The sequence below is a fragment of the Lagopus leucura genome, unplaced genomic scaffold (assembly GCF_019238085.1).
Source record: "Lagopus leucura isolate 7727_CA_CO unplaced genomic scaffold, USGS_WTPT01 Super-Scaffold_100044, whole genome shotgun sequence".
NCBI lineage: Eukaryota > Metazoa > Chordata > Aves > Galliformes > Phasianidae > Lagopus > Lagopus leucura.
In genome coordinates this window covers 1,015,178-1,031,373 of record NW_024962291.1, presented here as the reverse complement: position 1 = coordinate 1,031,373, position 16,196 = coordinate 1,015,178, and the positions used below count along the sequence as shown (strand labels likewise).

Here is a 16,196-nt window from a genome sequence, read left to right as displayed (position 1 = left end):
GCATAGCAGCTGCTGGGCTGGGTGGCCTTGGTGGTAGTAGGTTTTCTTCTTGCAGCGACAGGGGAGAATTAGGCTGGACGTTAGGAAATACTACTTGTCTGAAAGAGTGGTCAGGCACGGAATGGGCTGCCCAGGGAGGTGGTGCAGTCACTGACCCTGGAGGTGTTCAAGGAACGTTTGGATTTTGTGTTGAGGGACATGGCTTAGTGAGAACTATTGGTGACAGGTTGGACTGGATGATCTCGAAGGTCTTTTCCAACCATGGTGTTTCTGTGATTTTGTGACACTAAGAGAAGCACTCAGCTGACAATATGGAGGTGCTGGGAAATCAGAGCAACCCCCCAGCTGCTCTTTTCTTCAGCTGACTTGGCATCAAATATTTGCACTGGATGAAAGTCAACAAGAAACTTGTTCTTTCCAGTTATGTTATCTTTATCCTTAATCTCTTGGAGACAGGTAACTCCATCTTAAGCCTGTAGTTGCTATGGATGTAAAATGCTGGTTGCAGTTGCAGTACACGGTTGAAGGAGCAAAAAAATGAAGTAGCGTTTGTCTTCTGTTTCCAATTTGCTTATTTTCTTATTTTCTTATTTATTTCTAAATAAAGACACTAATTCATTACAAACAGGAGTATTCCCTTTTGCTTCCTAGCTACTATTTACCTTTTCCTGGTGCCTTTCAGGCACCTCACAGTATCCTCCTGATGATTTAGATTTTACTGTGCATGAACCTTCTTGTAAAACAAAGAAGCAAACATGTATATAAAATAAAGGCTACATATATATACATATATCTTTTTTTCCTCCTTTTTGACTATAATGTCTACACCTTTTTAACTCTCATCATTAGAGCCCCTTCCACTTCATAATAACTTACAGATCTCCAACAGAATGATCAAGTGTTCCTCCTGGGAGGTGAGCAGGATGTTTCTCACTCCATTTCCAGCTCCTGCTAACCAGCACAGTCCTCAGATAAAATGTCTCCAGCATGTTCACGGTTTAAACATTAATGAACAGAACAGCTTAGAAATGAAAGCCTAAGTAGAACTCGAATCAGATGATTAATTACACAACAATACCATCAAAACCTGGCTGCTCTCAGCAGTGAGGTGGTGTACAGTTCCCAGTAAAAGACCAGAAGGTAACATGCAGGCAGTGAACCCCAGAGGACTGCATTCAACTGATCAGCTGAGGCCAGACAACAGTGCTACAAAAATCAGTGCAACCTTTGCATTGCTTGGTTTAGGGATAGTTGATACCTGCAGGGTTTTCAGGACTGTGTGAGTGGCTCAGCTATGACCCTGCAGAGCTTGTTACAAGCTGACAGGAGCACAGATGATATCCCACCATTTGACAAAATTTCCTGCTGATTGGTACCCTGCAATTTTAATTTGTGTCCATGCTAAACACTGTTATTCTGCTTTTTTCTTTTAAAAGGGAAAGGAATCTGGTTTCCTTTCTGATTGATAGTTGTTCCAGTTCTCATCTTCCTCGAAGCGGCTCTGGAAATGAAGAAGTCAGGTAGGTGTCATGAAGATGGAGAATACTGCCTCTGTCTTCCTTCCTTGCCTAGGTCTGAAGGTTTAACCCATGCTGAAGGTTGCTTTGGATGAGTGAGATTGGGATCAGTTTGTTCACTGAACACCAGAGCCCAAAGCTATTGCCTTTTCCAGCAGGGAGACAGCAGAACTGTAAAGCGTACAAGGCACAGGAAGGATGCTCAGAAAAGAGTATACAGAGCAATTTTTATTCTATTCACAGCAGTATTACATCTCCTGGGAAGGAATGAAGGTTGCGTAGGTGGTTGCTATCTGCTGTTTCTCAACTAGGTGGCACCAAATGAAATCATCCCACAGCACCTGCAGAAAGCAAAAAAGGTACGTTTTCCCCACTGTGCGTAGTTCTAACGCTGACTCATTGCTGTGAAATGTTTGAGGCCAAAATATAAATGTTGTGTTCAGAAAGTAATTGGATAAATTGGTGGGAAAATGATCTGTTAAAAGCCAAATGAATACACAGAGCTGAATGCATTCCCATGTGGAGGGACTGAAAGGCTGGGGCTGCCTTCTCAGGCAGGAGATGAGTAAGACAGCAACAATAGAGTAGGTGGAAAAATTGAAGCAGGAAGAGGAAGCAGACAAGGCATCTCTATTTGCTTCCTCTAGAAAGCCAAGGTGTTGTTGCAAGTCCTGCTCCTGCTGCCCTGTGGACGTGGGGAGATTGCACATGCATTGGTCAGAAATAGCATTGGTATTTTTAGCTATTTCCAATTAAAAGCTTGAGAAATTGTTCAGTTCTGTTACTTCATAACCCACAAAGCAGATGTTAGAAAAAGGTACCAGGATGCTGCAGGTCCATACACAGGACAGACTCAGCTCCAAAGCAGTACTTCAAGACTGGGGCATGAGCATAGAATGAGGATACAAGTGCTCTTGGTAGCCCCAAACTCTAATTATGTCTTATTGTGCTGATAAAGAGGAGCTTTAGAATGCAGTGAGAAGTAGGACAGGAGAGTTGACCAAAGAACTGGGTAACAAAATAGCTGGAGGAGAACGTGAGCTTAGGTATGAATCTTCCTCTTGCTTTTTTTTTTCAGCACAGCCTCTGCAGACTCACATTTCCTCTGGAAACAGCAATGTCTTTCCAGAAGAACAAATGTTTTGAGTTTTCTTCCCTCTAAGATGGAGAAAAAAGAAAACTTTGTGCTTTCTGATTTCCCCTGAGGACAGAGCTGAGATTGATCAGATGCTGTGCTGCTGGTTGGAGCTGCTCCCTTCCAACACCACTTCCCACACAGGTAGCTGGCTTCTGGGGCCCAGTATGTCCTTTGTGTGTTTCAGTATGACTACTGTTGGGCTGAAGAAGATCCTGCTGAGCTGAGCAGCAAGAAAACACCCCCAAAAATCCCTTACAACAGATGGTTTTGTCACAGCCCAGGCAGAAAAAAATAAGACCCTGCTGTTTATAGAAGATATTTTGTGAAAACTGCTGTGCAAGGATGATGGCTGGAAGGCAGAGGTTGAACCATCAGCTTTTGCAGGTAGGAGCTCAGGGTTCCTCAATAATACTGCCCTGAAAATGCTGAAGACAGTTCCAATATCTTATCAGCTCGTGCCAATAAATGGATGCAGCCTCCAGCTCCCTGCCAGCAGCCGTGCCCAGAGCAGGACCTGGAGGCTGATCTCGCAGCCAAGACTGTGCCATTCATTGGCACTCAATAAACAAAAGTGCCCTGCTTCTTTATGAGGGAGATAAGCACGCAGTGCAGAACGCTGCTTTCCTTTGTGCTCTCAGTGCTGAGTGTAGGAGTCAGAGCTGGCTGCTGAGCAGGGCCAGCGTTGTTGAGACACCACTGCTGCAGGAAACCCGATGGAGAAAAGTGTGGGAGTGGGGTCTGCAGTGTCAGGCAAGCTGCCAGGCACAGAGAGGTACTGCGCTTGTCTGGGGTAGCTCTTCCTGGGCCATTGCACAGCCAGGTTGCAAGACATTACCGGCTCTGAAGGTCACTTAATAAAGGGGAGAATATTCCATTTATACCCCTTTTTGGTGAGCAGTGATGGAAACGTGCATTTATTTATTTACTCAGACACTAACGATGCTGAGCAGATTTTCCTGTTTTCACTGGAAAAAAAAAAAAAAAGTGGCAGGAGGGTTTGCTTAAGCATCAAGGGCTTTCAAGCACTGAGTGTGACTCAAGCATCAAGGGCTTTCCTCCTGTTGTTTATTAGGAATTTGAATCAAATAGCTGCTAAAAATACAGCTCCCTCTGGACTGATGGCCAGAGGGGGCAGACAGACCATCTATGTTGGCATACCTGCATGGTTCTGTGGTCTTGGATGGGTTTGAATCTGTGACTCAATTAATGAGTCTTTGGATCAGTCAAAACTCTTCTGCTGTACTTTTAGTGGTTGGATGCTGGGTGCCTCCCATATCCCCTCTGTGCCCTTACTTTTGACTCAGTCCTGTAGTCTCAATGAAGATTGGGCTTATTTGAGACCGATTTTTTCTTTGAAATTATGTTGACTTTTGTTAATAGTATATTAATTCCTCTTCAATCATTGTCAGTTAAATTGTTTACCAGAACCATTCTCTTGTCCAGTTTGGCCACCGGGTGAAGGCATCAGTGACTGAGCTGATCAGATTTGTCTTTTTTAAGCCTTGGTTTAATACCCACACTTTCCATGCACTGGAAATTTACCAGCACTCCATATCTTACTGAAATAGAAAGCAATGCAAATGGGGAAGGAAACTGAAAAATGAAACCTGTGGAAAGCTTCTTCCTGTCAGCCTACTGAATTCGATGTGCTTCCTTGGCAGTGTAAAAACAGTTCATATTCTCTTTGTCAGCCAGGCTGATGTTTTCCCCACTTTTTCCTCTGGCAAGAGATGTGGGATTTTGAGATTTCAGTTCTGCATGGGGAAAGAGATGGAGCAGAGAAACACAGAACTCTCGCTGAGCTTCTCCGGGTGTTGGAATCACACTGTGCAGCAGTATCTCTGTATAGGAGGGTCTGAGCTCTGCTCCCTGCCATGCACAGAAGGGTTGAGGTGTGAGCCATGACTGGGGTCCTGCCTGGAAACACCCTCAGATCAAACCTCACAGGTTGTTGCTGCTTTTGAAGCTCCTCTTTTGACACGACAGTATTAAATTTATTTTGTCAGGAGAAAAGAATTATATCTGAGAGCAGAGGAAACCTTGACAACCTGGCACTTGCTGAATGCGAATTCTGTTCCTCTGCTTTTTTTTTAATCCCTCTCTTAAAGGCTGCCAGAGGAAACGGGTCTTTTGCTCTGTGCAGGTTACAAAGGGCAGTTGTTATGCAGCAGAACCAAAAATAAAAGCGGGTGATTCTGCAGTCCTATTGAAACTCAGATTAAAGCAGGGCAGCGTTAACCTCTTCCTTGCCAGGGGACAACACTGTCCATTTAGGACAGCCCATTTAGGGAATGGCAAGGTGTGATAAAAAGCGTAACCGTTCCCTTCTATCCACAAGGAGCTCAGCTCAGCTTTTGTCTCATTGTGTACAGCCAAGTGAAACCCACTGATGCCTTTGCAAATCTGGTGGAATGGGGACCCAAAGAAAGTCCTACAGCATCAGATGTTTGGATCTTCTCTGCCCAGCTCTGCAGCCCCTTATGGGGAACACTGGTAGGACCTCTGCTTCCTGAAACTGAAAGCTTGGAGACCTGGTGAGAGGCAAGATGGCAAAGGAGAGAAGAACAAGGAGGGTTGTGCCTGGCTTTTCCGGGAAGGCAGAAAATCTTCATCTGCAGTGGCTGCCTTGCTTCCAGAAGGGAACAGTCCACATCCCTTCATCAGGTGATGGGATCCCCCTAGTCTCATTGTGAGTGAGTAAGTGAGTGGCTGTGTCCACTTGTGCCAGCATGTCTGCACATGGGGAAGTTGGTCTTGGCATGATGCTCAGCCAAAAGAACCCCACAGAGCGCAGAGTCTCCTTCCAGATAGCTGCTGAATGATGAGGAGCCAGCTTTCTGTGCGGATCTTCACCTCCATGTATTTTGCTGAATTTCCAGGCTGAAAAGAGTGCAAGTTTCTCCCCTTTTCATCTTCATCCATCTCATTAGCATAGCATCTGATATTTTACTGACCTCTGGTTGGCATCTTCTTACTCTGGGTAACAAAGTGATAACAAGCTCCTCTCATTTTCAGACACATGCGCACCTCAGACATGTCTGGGCATTTTATCACAACTCCATTTCATTGTCATTTCTGTATACACAGTGTGCTTGTTAGCCTTTGCTCGTTAGCCTTGTGCTCTACTATCCTTTCCTCAGCAATGTGATGTCAATGACCATCATCAAGAGCCTCACAGGTCTGGCTGGCTGCTGCTCTCCTCCTCACATCTGTTATTTTCCAAAGCTTGCTGAAATGGTCTCAGTAGATCTTTTCGGTAAAAGGAGTCAGGTCTGTGGGCCCCACAGAGTATTTATCTATCCCCTGAAGACCATGGACCCACTGCTATCACACCCAGACTGACCCTGAAGTACGCAAGTCCCCTTGCTCTTTGCATACCGGCTGATCTGCAACCCTGGCTGCGTGTGTGTGAGGCTGGAATTGGTTCTGAAGGAATCCAGAGCCTGATTCTCGCTTCTGAGTCCTTGATATAAATCTGAAATCCTTGGAATAGCACAGAACAGTCTAGCACAGAGATACTGCTATCAGACACCACACTAAAAGCCCACTGTGTCCTTCCTCCATTTTGTTACCCTTTAAACTGTTTTAAAAAGCAGTTCCCTTTGCCTGTCCTTCTCAGACTCCCTGTTTTCAGCTGGCCAGCTGCAGACCCACACCAGGAGGTCTGATCAAGGTATGGGCTCCCCACCCCATTGCATGTGTGTGCCTGTGTGTTGGTGCTGCAGCCCTTTCCGCCTTCTCCGTACTCATCAGAGGTGTTGTTCTCAATCTGCAGCAGAAGTGAGAAAAACAGAATCCATCTGTTCCAGTACAAAATTGGGCAAAAACAACAGAAAGTGGCGTTGTTCTGTCAGAGCTGGCGCTTGGGGAGCTGCTGCTGTGGCCTGGAGGTGGTAAAGCCGGGCAGCTGCGGTCAGGGCTCACCTCACAACAAGCAGCTTCGTCTTTATTTTGAGGGTAACAGCAGTTTTGTTGACCACCTTTGTTTGTTCTGTAATTTTACCCGTGCCGTAAGGGAGCTCAGCAGGGAGCTGCCTGATGGGAGGGTTGGGTCGGTGGAGGCGCCGCTGCCCCTTATCAGGGCAAGGAGCGGCAGGAGGCTTTGCACATCCCGCTCGTATTGCAGAGCGTGGGTTCAGCCTATGGGCACTGCCGTGTCCAGAGCCGTGCAGCGCAGCGCAGCGCAGGCCCCGCTCCACGTTGTCATGGCGACGCGGCGGCGGCGGGCGGGGAGAGCCCAGCGGCGGCGGGCGGGGAGGCAGCGCCGCTCTTCCTGCGCTGAGCGCGGCCACAGAGGGCAGAGCTGAGCCGCTCCGAGCCGCGCCGCCGGGAGAGGAGCTCCGCACCCCGCTCCGCACCGGCTTCGGGCCCGGGGGGAGCCCGCCGCTGCCAGCCCGGTAAGTGCGAGCCCTCCTCCGACGAGCCCCGCCGCCGCTCTCTCCGCACGGCGCCCGCCGCTCTCCTACGGCGGCCCCGGGGCCGCGGCTCGCCTCCCGCGCTGCCCCAGCCCGCTACCCCTGCCCGGAGGTGGGCCGGAAGCGCGTGTGGGGCGAGACCCGACTCTGCAGGCATCGCCTCGGGTCCCCCCGGCCGCCTCGGCCTCTCCGCGGCGCCGGGGGCGGCGGCGATCCGCCCCGCGCTCTTCCCGCCCGCGCCTCCCCATCGCGGGGACACGTGTGCGGCGCCCGGAGCGCGGCAGGGCGGCCGCTGTGCCGTAGGAGCTATTCCCGGGCTGCTCCCTGCCCTTCGCTGCGCCGTAGCTCCCGTCGCCGGGCTGGGACGGGCGGTTCGGCCTCCGCGCAGCGCTGGGCTCTTTCCTAAGCCGGCTCTCGGAGGTAGGTCAAGGTTATTATCGCGGATGGGAGCGTGGAAATGTGGGTAGCTTCAGGGGTTTCCTCAAGGTCACCCCGGGAAGGGAAGACCCCGAGCATCCTCCCATCCTCTGCACGCTGCAGGGATGCTGGGCTCGTGGGAATTGGATTTTCCAGTGCCCCAGGCCTCTGTGCTGCAGGGAGCTCGGTGTGCAGTTCCTGCGCCCTGCCACGCTGTCAGTCCAGCGACATCAGAGCAGGACACCTCCGTCTCTTTGAACTCCTCTCAAAAGTCTCGGCACTCTGGCACAGGCTGAGCTGCTTGCCGACACCTCTAGGCGGTCTCTGCCGTGAAGACTCGACCTGTCACACTGGCTGCTGGGTTGGAAGCTGCAGTGATTCTGATCCGCTGCATGCTGTTGAGGCTCGCCTCCTAAACGTGCTTCTTGGCAGTGGGAAGCAAAAGGCAATCAAACCAGAGTGGCGCTGGGCTGATAGCAGCGCATCGTGTGGGGTTGGCTGGCGGTTGTGCTCTCAGTTGCAGGCTGTGTTTTGCTTTCCAGGCTGCTGTCAGCAAAAGTACAGAGGAGGCCCAAAGAGAGTTATTCTTAGCCCTTCACCAGAAAACAAATGACATAATTTAAGGATGCTTGCCCCTTTTGAATTTCTTCCTTGCAGGATTTTGAATTGTGCAGTACTGCATCTCGTCATTCATGCAGGTGCAGCATTCCATCGCTACCATGACCTGAAAGGAGGTTGTAGTGAGGTGGGGGTCAGCCTGTTCTCTCAGGTAACAGCGATGGGATGAGAGGGAATGGCCCCAAGTTGCACCAGGTGAGGTTCAGATTGGCTATTAGGAAACATCTCTGAAAGAGCAGTGATGCACTGGCACAGGCTGCCCAAGGAGGTGGTGAAGTCCCTGGAGGTGTTCAGAAAACGTGGAGACTGTTGGGACATAGCTTAGTGGACATGGTGATGATGGTCTGGTTGTTGGACTAGATGATCTTAGCAGTCTTTTCCAACCTTAATGATTCTGTGATTCTTTGGTGCTGAGCCCCTGGGCTTGTTTGTTTACAGCGCGTTGGTCACAGGTAGTCATGCTGTGTTCTGAGGTCAGCGCTCAGGGTAGGGGTGGATGGCTGTGCTGGGACACCAAGCATGCCTGGATCATAACTTGGAGCATGGCCCTGCTGTGAGGGAACGTTCACGGCCTCGTTTGGCACCTGGCAATCTTGTTAGTGTCTTAGTAAGATGCCAGGGCTCTAGAAGATTGTCCCACTGCCATTTTAAGAAGGGATAGTGTGCAGTATTGAGTTACATGGAGATAGGAGTCACTGTCAGCTTGCTAGGGTCATTTGCTGTCCTTCTCCAGCCACGCTTAGGTTAGTAGATGAGATGGGGGAACTACCTACCTGACCTGGCATCATTGGTTAGCGGACTAATTTTACAGATCCCTTAAGAAAAGCTTTTCCATGAGGGATAAAGTCTGATCAGACTGCACGATGACTGCGTAGTGCTGGGAAAACAGATTATTATCCCTTGATGCGCTGGAGTGACTGATTATCTGCTCCTGCATCTCAGTAAGAAGTGTCAAGGGATGGTGGAGTGCAGCTTTCTCTCCGGGTCTTCCCTGGCAGGAGGTGACTTTGCTGCTGGGCCAGGGCTGGGGGATGCTGGTTTGGCAAATCTTCTTAAAGTCCTTCACCCCACTGTATGTCTCTTGGAAATGTAATGCTCTTGGAGGGCAGTTGCCGAATATGCTGTAATTGCTGAAAGGTGGGGTGTCCTTGGGAAATATTTGGACTGAGGGGCAAAGGAGGGCTGGTTGTGTAGTGAGGGGTGCAGCAGCATTGAATGTTGCTGCAGAGGTGCCTGTGTGTGTGCCTCCAGCACAGCCCTTCCTTCTGTCCCTTGCTCTGCAGGCGCTGATTGCAGGGTGGTTCCTGTGGTTGTTAATGTAAAATGATGGGGTGCAAACACCCAAATAAGCCCCCTGAAAAAACCCTGCCGCTCTGGGTGGTTTGGATTTCTGTCTAGCAGTTTCCTCTTACACATCTGCAAATAGAAAAGCTTGGCATATTTGTTGCCCACACAGAGATTATTTGCTTGGAAAAGGGAAAGGTACCCGGGCAGGAATGCTTGTTCTTGGTGTCAGAGGAAATGTGATGGGATGCTGTTTATTTAATTTGTGAGCTCTTTGTTGACCTTGATTTAATGCAGCCCGTGGTGAGCCACTCGCAGGCATGCAATTTTATGTTTATTTTGTTAAACCTTTCACGATCAGTTCCTGTTCTCATTTCAGTAGTGCTATTGTAGGTGGGTGGCTGTGCCTTGTCAGCTTCCCTGTGCTGCGCTCCCTCCTTTCGCTGATGCTGTGCATGGTGTGTTGGGAGAGCCATCCTGACACAGAGGGCTCTGAGAAGCCTGTGCTGAAGTGAGGCAGCACGCCCAGGTCACCAGCAGCCCTTCTCTTGGCTGTGCTGCAGCTGCTCAGCCCTGGAAGCAGGCGTATGATTGATGGCCATCTTCAAATTAAGTGCTCAGCTTCTTCAGGGCTGGGTTCTGAGTGCTGCAAGTAGTACGGGCAGATCTCCCACATGCATATCGTTTACACAGGGCTACAATTTCTGGGTGCTCTTTATTTCATCACTGGGTTGCGTAGCCCTCCTGCTCTTATTCCACACATGAGAGCAGTCTGCAGCCCATGCTCTTGGCCACGGCCCCCTTGGCAAGGCCGTTTTGTGAAGCCATTGCGCTGCTGTCTTTGTTTTCCTTCTTTTGCCAGATAGGCTTATTTGTAGCGCCCAAGGTAGGGTGAATCCATAGCTTTGCCTTGTTTCCTGCTCTGTCTTGGAGGAATCATGTAAGAAGGGACAGGAGGAGAAGAATATAGATCCTTGTCGCTGCATTGCCTGGCTCCTTACTCATACCAGTGGATGTGCTGCTTGCACACTGTGGCAGAGGAGATGGGGCAGCTCCCTGCTGTCTGGTAGGTACGGTGGAGTGGAAACAACTTGTCCTAGGCCATGTGCAAACTGGGAATTGGTTTGGTGCCACGTTCAGTGATCTCTTTGAATTATGGCAGTTAGGGATTTATGCAGAAAAAAGAGGGAAGTGTGTTTTGAGATATTTCAGCGCTAACTGTGAATTTGGGTTCTGTTTTCTCCTTTGCCACGGATTCAGGCGTAGAGCATGACCGTGGATAAGTAGAACAGTGTTAATCTCTGACCCTGTACCCTGCAATCTACCAGGAAGCAGCACTTCCACAATCCTGCCATTCATGTACTTTTGCAGTAGTAGCTGTTGCAGAAGGTACAGTGTGACATAATAAATGGTCTCTTCTGGGTGCTTTGTTTTCCTGTTGTGTTTGTTGCCATTCTTCCTAAGAACAGGGACAGCTTCCTTGTCCACATTCTGGGTAAGCTCTTCTCTGCTGTGAGGCAACAGGAACACTTGTTGGTTCATCTCATCCCTGGGGAACAGCTGTTGTTTATGAAGGCTATCTTGCAAGGGTGGTAATTTTTCTAAAGGACGTAAAACACACTGTGTTGGCCTGACCCTCTTTCCCTGACCTATGTCCCACTTGCTTTCTTAGCAGCTAAATGTGTGCACGGCGTGGGCAGCTGTTGTTGTTTTGATAACAGTTTTTTTCAGAAATCTTAAAATGAAGATTCAGTGATACCCCGCTCTGATTCTCCAAAACTGCCAGAGGAGATTGCTTGGACACAGAAGTGAGGAGTGCTGCAGAAATGCCAGACGCTATATAAATAACTAAAGTCGGCCCCCGGCCCTTCCCAAGAGAGGAACGATCTGCAGAAATACTTCAACAGATGGTCTGGGTTTGGCTTAGGAAGGGGTGGGAAGAGATGCCAGGCCACTGCTGAACGTCGTGTGGGCACGTGCCCAAGTGTGCTGGGTGTCATGCTGCATGCCAGCCCCATCTGCAGCCCCTCCGTGCTGGGGAGGGCACCTATGTGCTGCTGGGGTAGGCTCAGTGCTGGTGGTGTGTGCTGCGTGCCTGGTGAGTGTGGGATGCAGGAGATGGGCAGTTTCCCATGGTGGCAGCCCCAGCTGGCTCCACTCGGGGTTGTGAATTGAAGCCCAGTCAAGAAGCCCCTGTCCTAGGACTGGAATGGAGCATTGTATCTGCTTCATGCATTGCAAAACCACCAGTAGTCTTCCAGAGAAGCATGCCCATTGCTCAGCTCTCTGGCAGAGCAGTTTGGAATGTCTGACATTATTGCCAGCTCCTGCCATGTGCTCTTCAGTGAAGTAGTGTTGGATGGTGGTTGGAGCAGGACAGTGCCGTGTGTGTCAGGCACCTTGGGGTGGGTTTTTTGGACACTTTCTGAAAACAGGTCTTATTCCTAAACAATGCAAGACGAATCCTTTCACTGAGGATGCCGGGTGTGCCTGTTATATGTGAGTATACATCTGGCAGCACTGCACTGTGCACATGGAGCATCCAGGTAAGGAGTTTTGTATCTAGAGAATGACTTCCCAAGTTTAATCTCATTTCTCTTTTTCTTCCTCTCCCTTGTTCTCCTTTCTCGTGTTACCCATCTCCTTCTGTTCCATACTGATGAGCAGGACTGCGTGTGTTCTTCTTTGCCTGTAGCCTCCTAAATGTATTCTCCCCCTGCTGGGAGCTCCTGCTTGCGTGCAGCCTGCTGAAGGCTCTGCTGATTCACAGCTCTCTGGGTGAGGAGGGAGCTGACGGATGGATCACGCTGCAGCCTCCAGAGCTGCCAGGCAGCAGTCACAGTCCCCTTGGCAATTCCCTTCTTGTCACAGAGCACGTCTCAGTTTCCCCTGTAGAGCTGCTAACCTCTTTAAGGAGCAACGTGACCCATGTGGGGCTGAAGACGTGTGGTTAGTAAGGAACCATTTTGCCATGTTCTGAGGAGCTTTGGTGTAAGCAAGCAGATGAGATGGGAGGAGAAAAATGAGCTTTGTGATGCAGGAGCAAAGCAGGTATGTTCATGACCGGTACAGCAAAGGGATGGCAGCGGCAGTGTCTGCTGAGAGCTATCCTGTAGTGCCGTTCCTGTGGCTGGGAGGCAAGGAGTGTTGCTTAGTGTGACATTTAGCTGGCACTTCTAGTGCACTGGGAGTATTAGTCACATTCTGGCTTCAGCAGTGGGAGGTGATGATAAAAGTTGCCTTCCTCAGAAAAGTCTCTCCCTGCTGTAGCAAACCATTTGGGATGCTGGAAGGATATTCTGTTTACTCTCCATACCTGATCTTTTGTTCAAAAGGCACCTTGAATAGGCTTGGCTCAGCTTGAAGCCTGTATGCCAGTCTCTGCTGGGGAAGGAGGAGCTGCCTTGTTGGCAGTGGCCTGCGTTTATGCAGAGCTAGTCACTGAGTAACCACAGCCTCTGCTGGGAATGACGTGGCTTAAGAGTGATGCACTTTCCATGGGATAAAAATCCTCATTATGGTTTCCTTTGTGGAAATATTTGTGTCTTCTCTGCCAGCCCAGAGTCAGGGCTGCATCGAGCCTGAACTAGTGCCTCTTTCTACAGAATGAACTGCACCATGCTGTACTTCTGTAGCCCCACATCTCTCCTCATGCCTGCTGGGGGATGTTGGTTTTGGGGCGAGCAGCAAGCATCATGTCTGTAAAACATTGGGATTCACATGCCCTCCTGGGCCAGTGCTTTGTGCTGCCTGGTGCACGTGGTATGGGGGGAAGTGAGAACAGAGGGGAAAACCTCTTGCTTTGCGCTATGAGAGTCTCCTAGTGTCCGCAGGAGCACGCGCACACGTTGCAAAGGACTCTATGAGCACGTGTCCTTAGAGATGCAAAGAAATGCAACCTACTTCCTCTGCCCTTCCTCTTCCTCTCCCAGCTTGGCATGCCGGCAAGCAGACACTGAGCTCTGAGGAAGGCTCCTCTCTGGTGATGGCAGAGGTGAGGGTCTGGTTCCTCTGGACTGGGGGGCAGGAGCCTTTCTGAGGCTAACCCAGCTTCTCTGAGATTGTGGCCTTCCTGCCACAGCTGGCTGCCCCAGAGCAGTGGGTGTCAGCCTGCAGCTCACGGTGTGCCCAGCACTGCAATGAGGGAGGCAGAGAAGGCCAAGCCAGGTGGCCCTTTTGAGAGAGGATCCTGTTTCTGTCTTTGCAGCCAGGGCTTTTTCCATGTTAGCCACGTAGGATACGAGCTGCAGTGCTTGGATGCTGCTCCTCCCAAAGCCTTGTCAAGGCAAGTACCTTCCCCTCTTGTGCAGCTATTATGAAAGAGCCTCCGTTTGCTGCACCCTTCTCTCCCTTTGCCCTCAGGGCACACTGGGCTTGTTTGAATTAATGTAATTAGCACATGCCTTATTAGCTCACTAAGGCACAAAGAACTCATGTATATTTGTAGCCAGGTTAAGCACCCCCTATTAATTTAATAACCGTGTCCTCCTCACTGAATGGCAACAGTTAATCGTTGGCGGTGACTCAGGATCAGACAGCATTGAGGGAATCTGGGCAAGGTGTTGGTACGTGCGGTTCTCTTTTATTGAATTGTATTTTTATTAATGAGCAGAGCTGTGAAGGGAATTAACAGCAGGCACGGTAGTTGGAGGGAAGCTTTTGGTGCAGGTTTGCTAAACTGCCAGCGCTGTTTCCTATGCTGTGTGTCAGGAAGCACCAATGGAATGAATCAGCATGATGTGACAACAGCACTCAGAGCAGAAGTGTGGGTATCCTGCCTACTCTCTCTCCCCCTTGTTATTTAGCTCATTTGGAGCTTCTCCACCTTGCCACGGGTCAGTAACCTTGGGCTGTCAAGGCCTGAACTGTTCACTGTCACCATGGGCTTGTGCAGGAGCATCACTGAGGTAATCAGGCTGTTACAGCAAGATGGGTAAGGAGACCCCATGAAACTGAGCAGAGGTGTGTGTGTGTGCTTGCAGTAATGCTCTCTGCTTCCGGCACACACTCTGTTCAACACCTACGTGGCGTAGGGGAAACTTAAACTTGGATTTGTGTTTTGGTTTTCTTTTTCTTTGTCAAAAGAAAAAGAATTTGTCTGTTTTCTCCCGTGTAAAGGAAAAACCTTGGGTCTGGCCACCATGGCCAGGTCTGCCAGCCTGGGTGAGCTGGCGCCATCCCAAGAGAACTTACTTCAAGGCATCAGACAGGAACAGCTCTGTGGGTGTTTAGGTGCCATGATTTGGCTGGAAATGATGCTTGTTCTTCCCAGCAGGGCTGCTGAAGCCCTGTTTCTTCAGTGGAGAGCAATGTGCTGCGAGCCAAGACCCTGGTTTTCTTGCTAATGGAGAATGAATGAGCTCTTTCACACTCAAGGACCTCAGTTCAGCCCTGTGTGCCTTGTTCCTATCGAACAAGCTTGGATCCAATCCTCATTTTCCCCAGGGCTCCTTGGTAGCTTTTAGCTACTGCTTTGCACATGGTGATTATTTTAAATTTAGGGGGGGTGAGCCTTTTTTTCTACTTTTTCAATCCTTTGGCAGAGCACCCGAGTGAGGGCTTCACGACATTTCATTTCCCAACTAGCAGTGAGTCCTTCCAGATCAAAGGGTTGGTCTGTCTCTCGCCATCACACTTTTGTTCTGCCTTTTTTTTAGGACAAGGCCACCACAGAGTAGAGAAAAGGACACATTTTGTACAAATTCTTGCTTGTTTTCCCATCTGTGTCTCCGGTCTTCCACACTCCAGTTTTTTGGTTAATTTGTCCTCTTTCTCCAGCTAATGCTTCATCTCTCTGAAGCTGCAATTCCATAAAAGTGAGCCTGGAGAGCCGATCCAGAGTAAAGATGGGTTTAAAATCATTTTGAGTCACACCATTTCAGTGTGTGACTACATGATTTCTCAGCAGCGTTTGGAAGGAGGATTGCTGGCAATAAGCAGACACTTGTGTCATCCACAATGTCCGAGCTGTGAACTTACTTGAATACCAGCACGGTCATGTCTGGACTGCCTTCGAGTCTGTCAGTTAGCTTATGCTTCCAGCTGCAAAGTAACGTGGGCCACTGTAAACTTCATTTCAACAATCATTCTCTCTAGAAGCTTGCACACAGATTGTTCATTGTGTTTGCATATGAGTCAATTGTTCTCTAGCTATTACTTACAGATCCCTGTGAATCTGTGCATGGATATGCAGGTCTATGCAGAGCACACCCTGGAGCCTACCACTGCTTTAGAGCAAGATCCCAAGCCTGGATTGTTGCTGCAGTGCTATGGCCTTGTATCACCATGGCACTGAAGATGTTACAGTAAGAGATGCATGGGAAGGAGTTTTGGCCCTCTGGTTCCTGTACTGCTTTGTCCATGTTCCTATAGAAGACATGGAGAGGTAGCACCAAGTTCGCCTTAGTTACTTCCTTATAAGCACGTTTTAATGTCTTGCCTTCTGCTGCTCTCAGAGAGATGGCTGCCAGCTCATTTGCCCTGCTGAAGCCTGCCCTGCCATTCCATCAGCTTGGCAGCCCCAATCCCTTGGACAGCAGGACTTGCTGTGTGAGCACTGTCTGAGTCACTGCTGGTCATGCTGTCCTTGTTCATCCCGTCATACAGTTCAGCTGCAAAGCCTCCAGGACAGGGATTGTCCTTGACTAAAGGTTTGCACAGCTTCTACAATACTGAGTCCCAGCTCAGTGCTAGGACCTCTTGGTGTGCTGCAGTACTGCAGCTCAGCACTGCATCGCAGTAAGCCCTGCTCTAAGCTGAGTGTCAGCTTTCAGACTCTGGATCTGGGGTGGTTTCCCAAGACATGCA

General features: G+C 49.6%; 1 protein-coding gene across 1 annotated transcript in view; it reads left to right on the top strand.

The window, feature by feature from the left end:
• Window positions 1–6,971: 6,971 nt before the first annotated feature.
• The window catches only part of SLC25A22 (solute carrier family 25 member 22), a 38,500-nt gene continuing 29,275 nt past the window's right edge, over window positions 6,972–16,196 (top strand). Inside the window, exon 1 of the mRNA XM_042884511.1 lies at window positions 6,972–7,052. The gene's annotated coding sequence lies outside the window, so the exon portion shown is untranslated. The remainder of the gene's footprint in view (window positions 7,053–16,196) is intronic.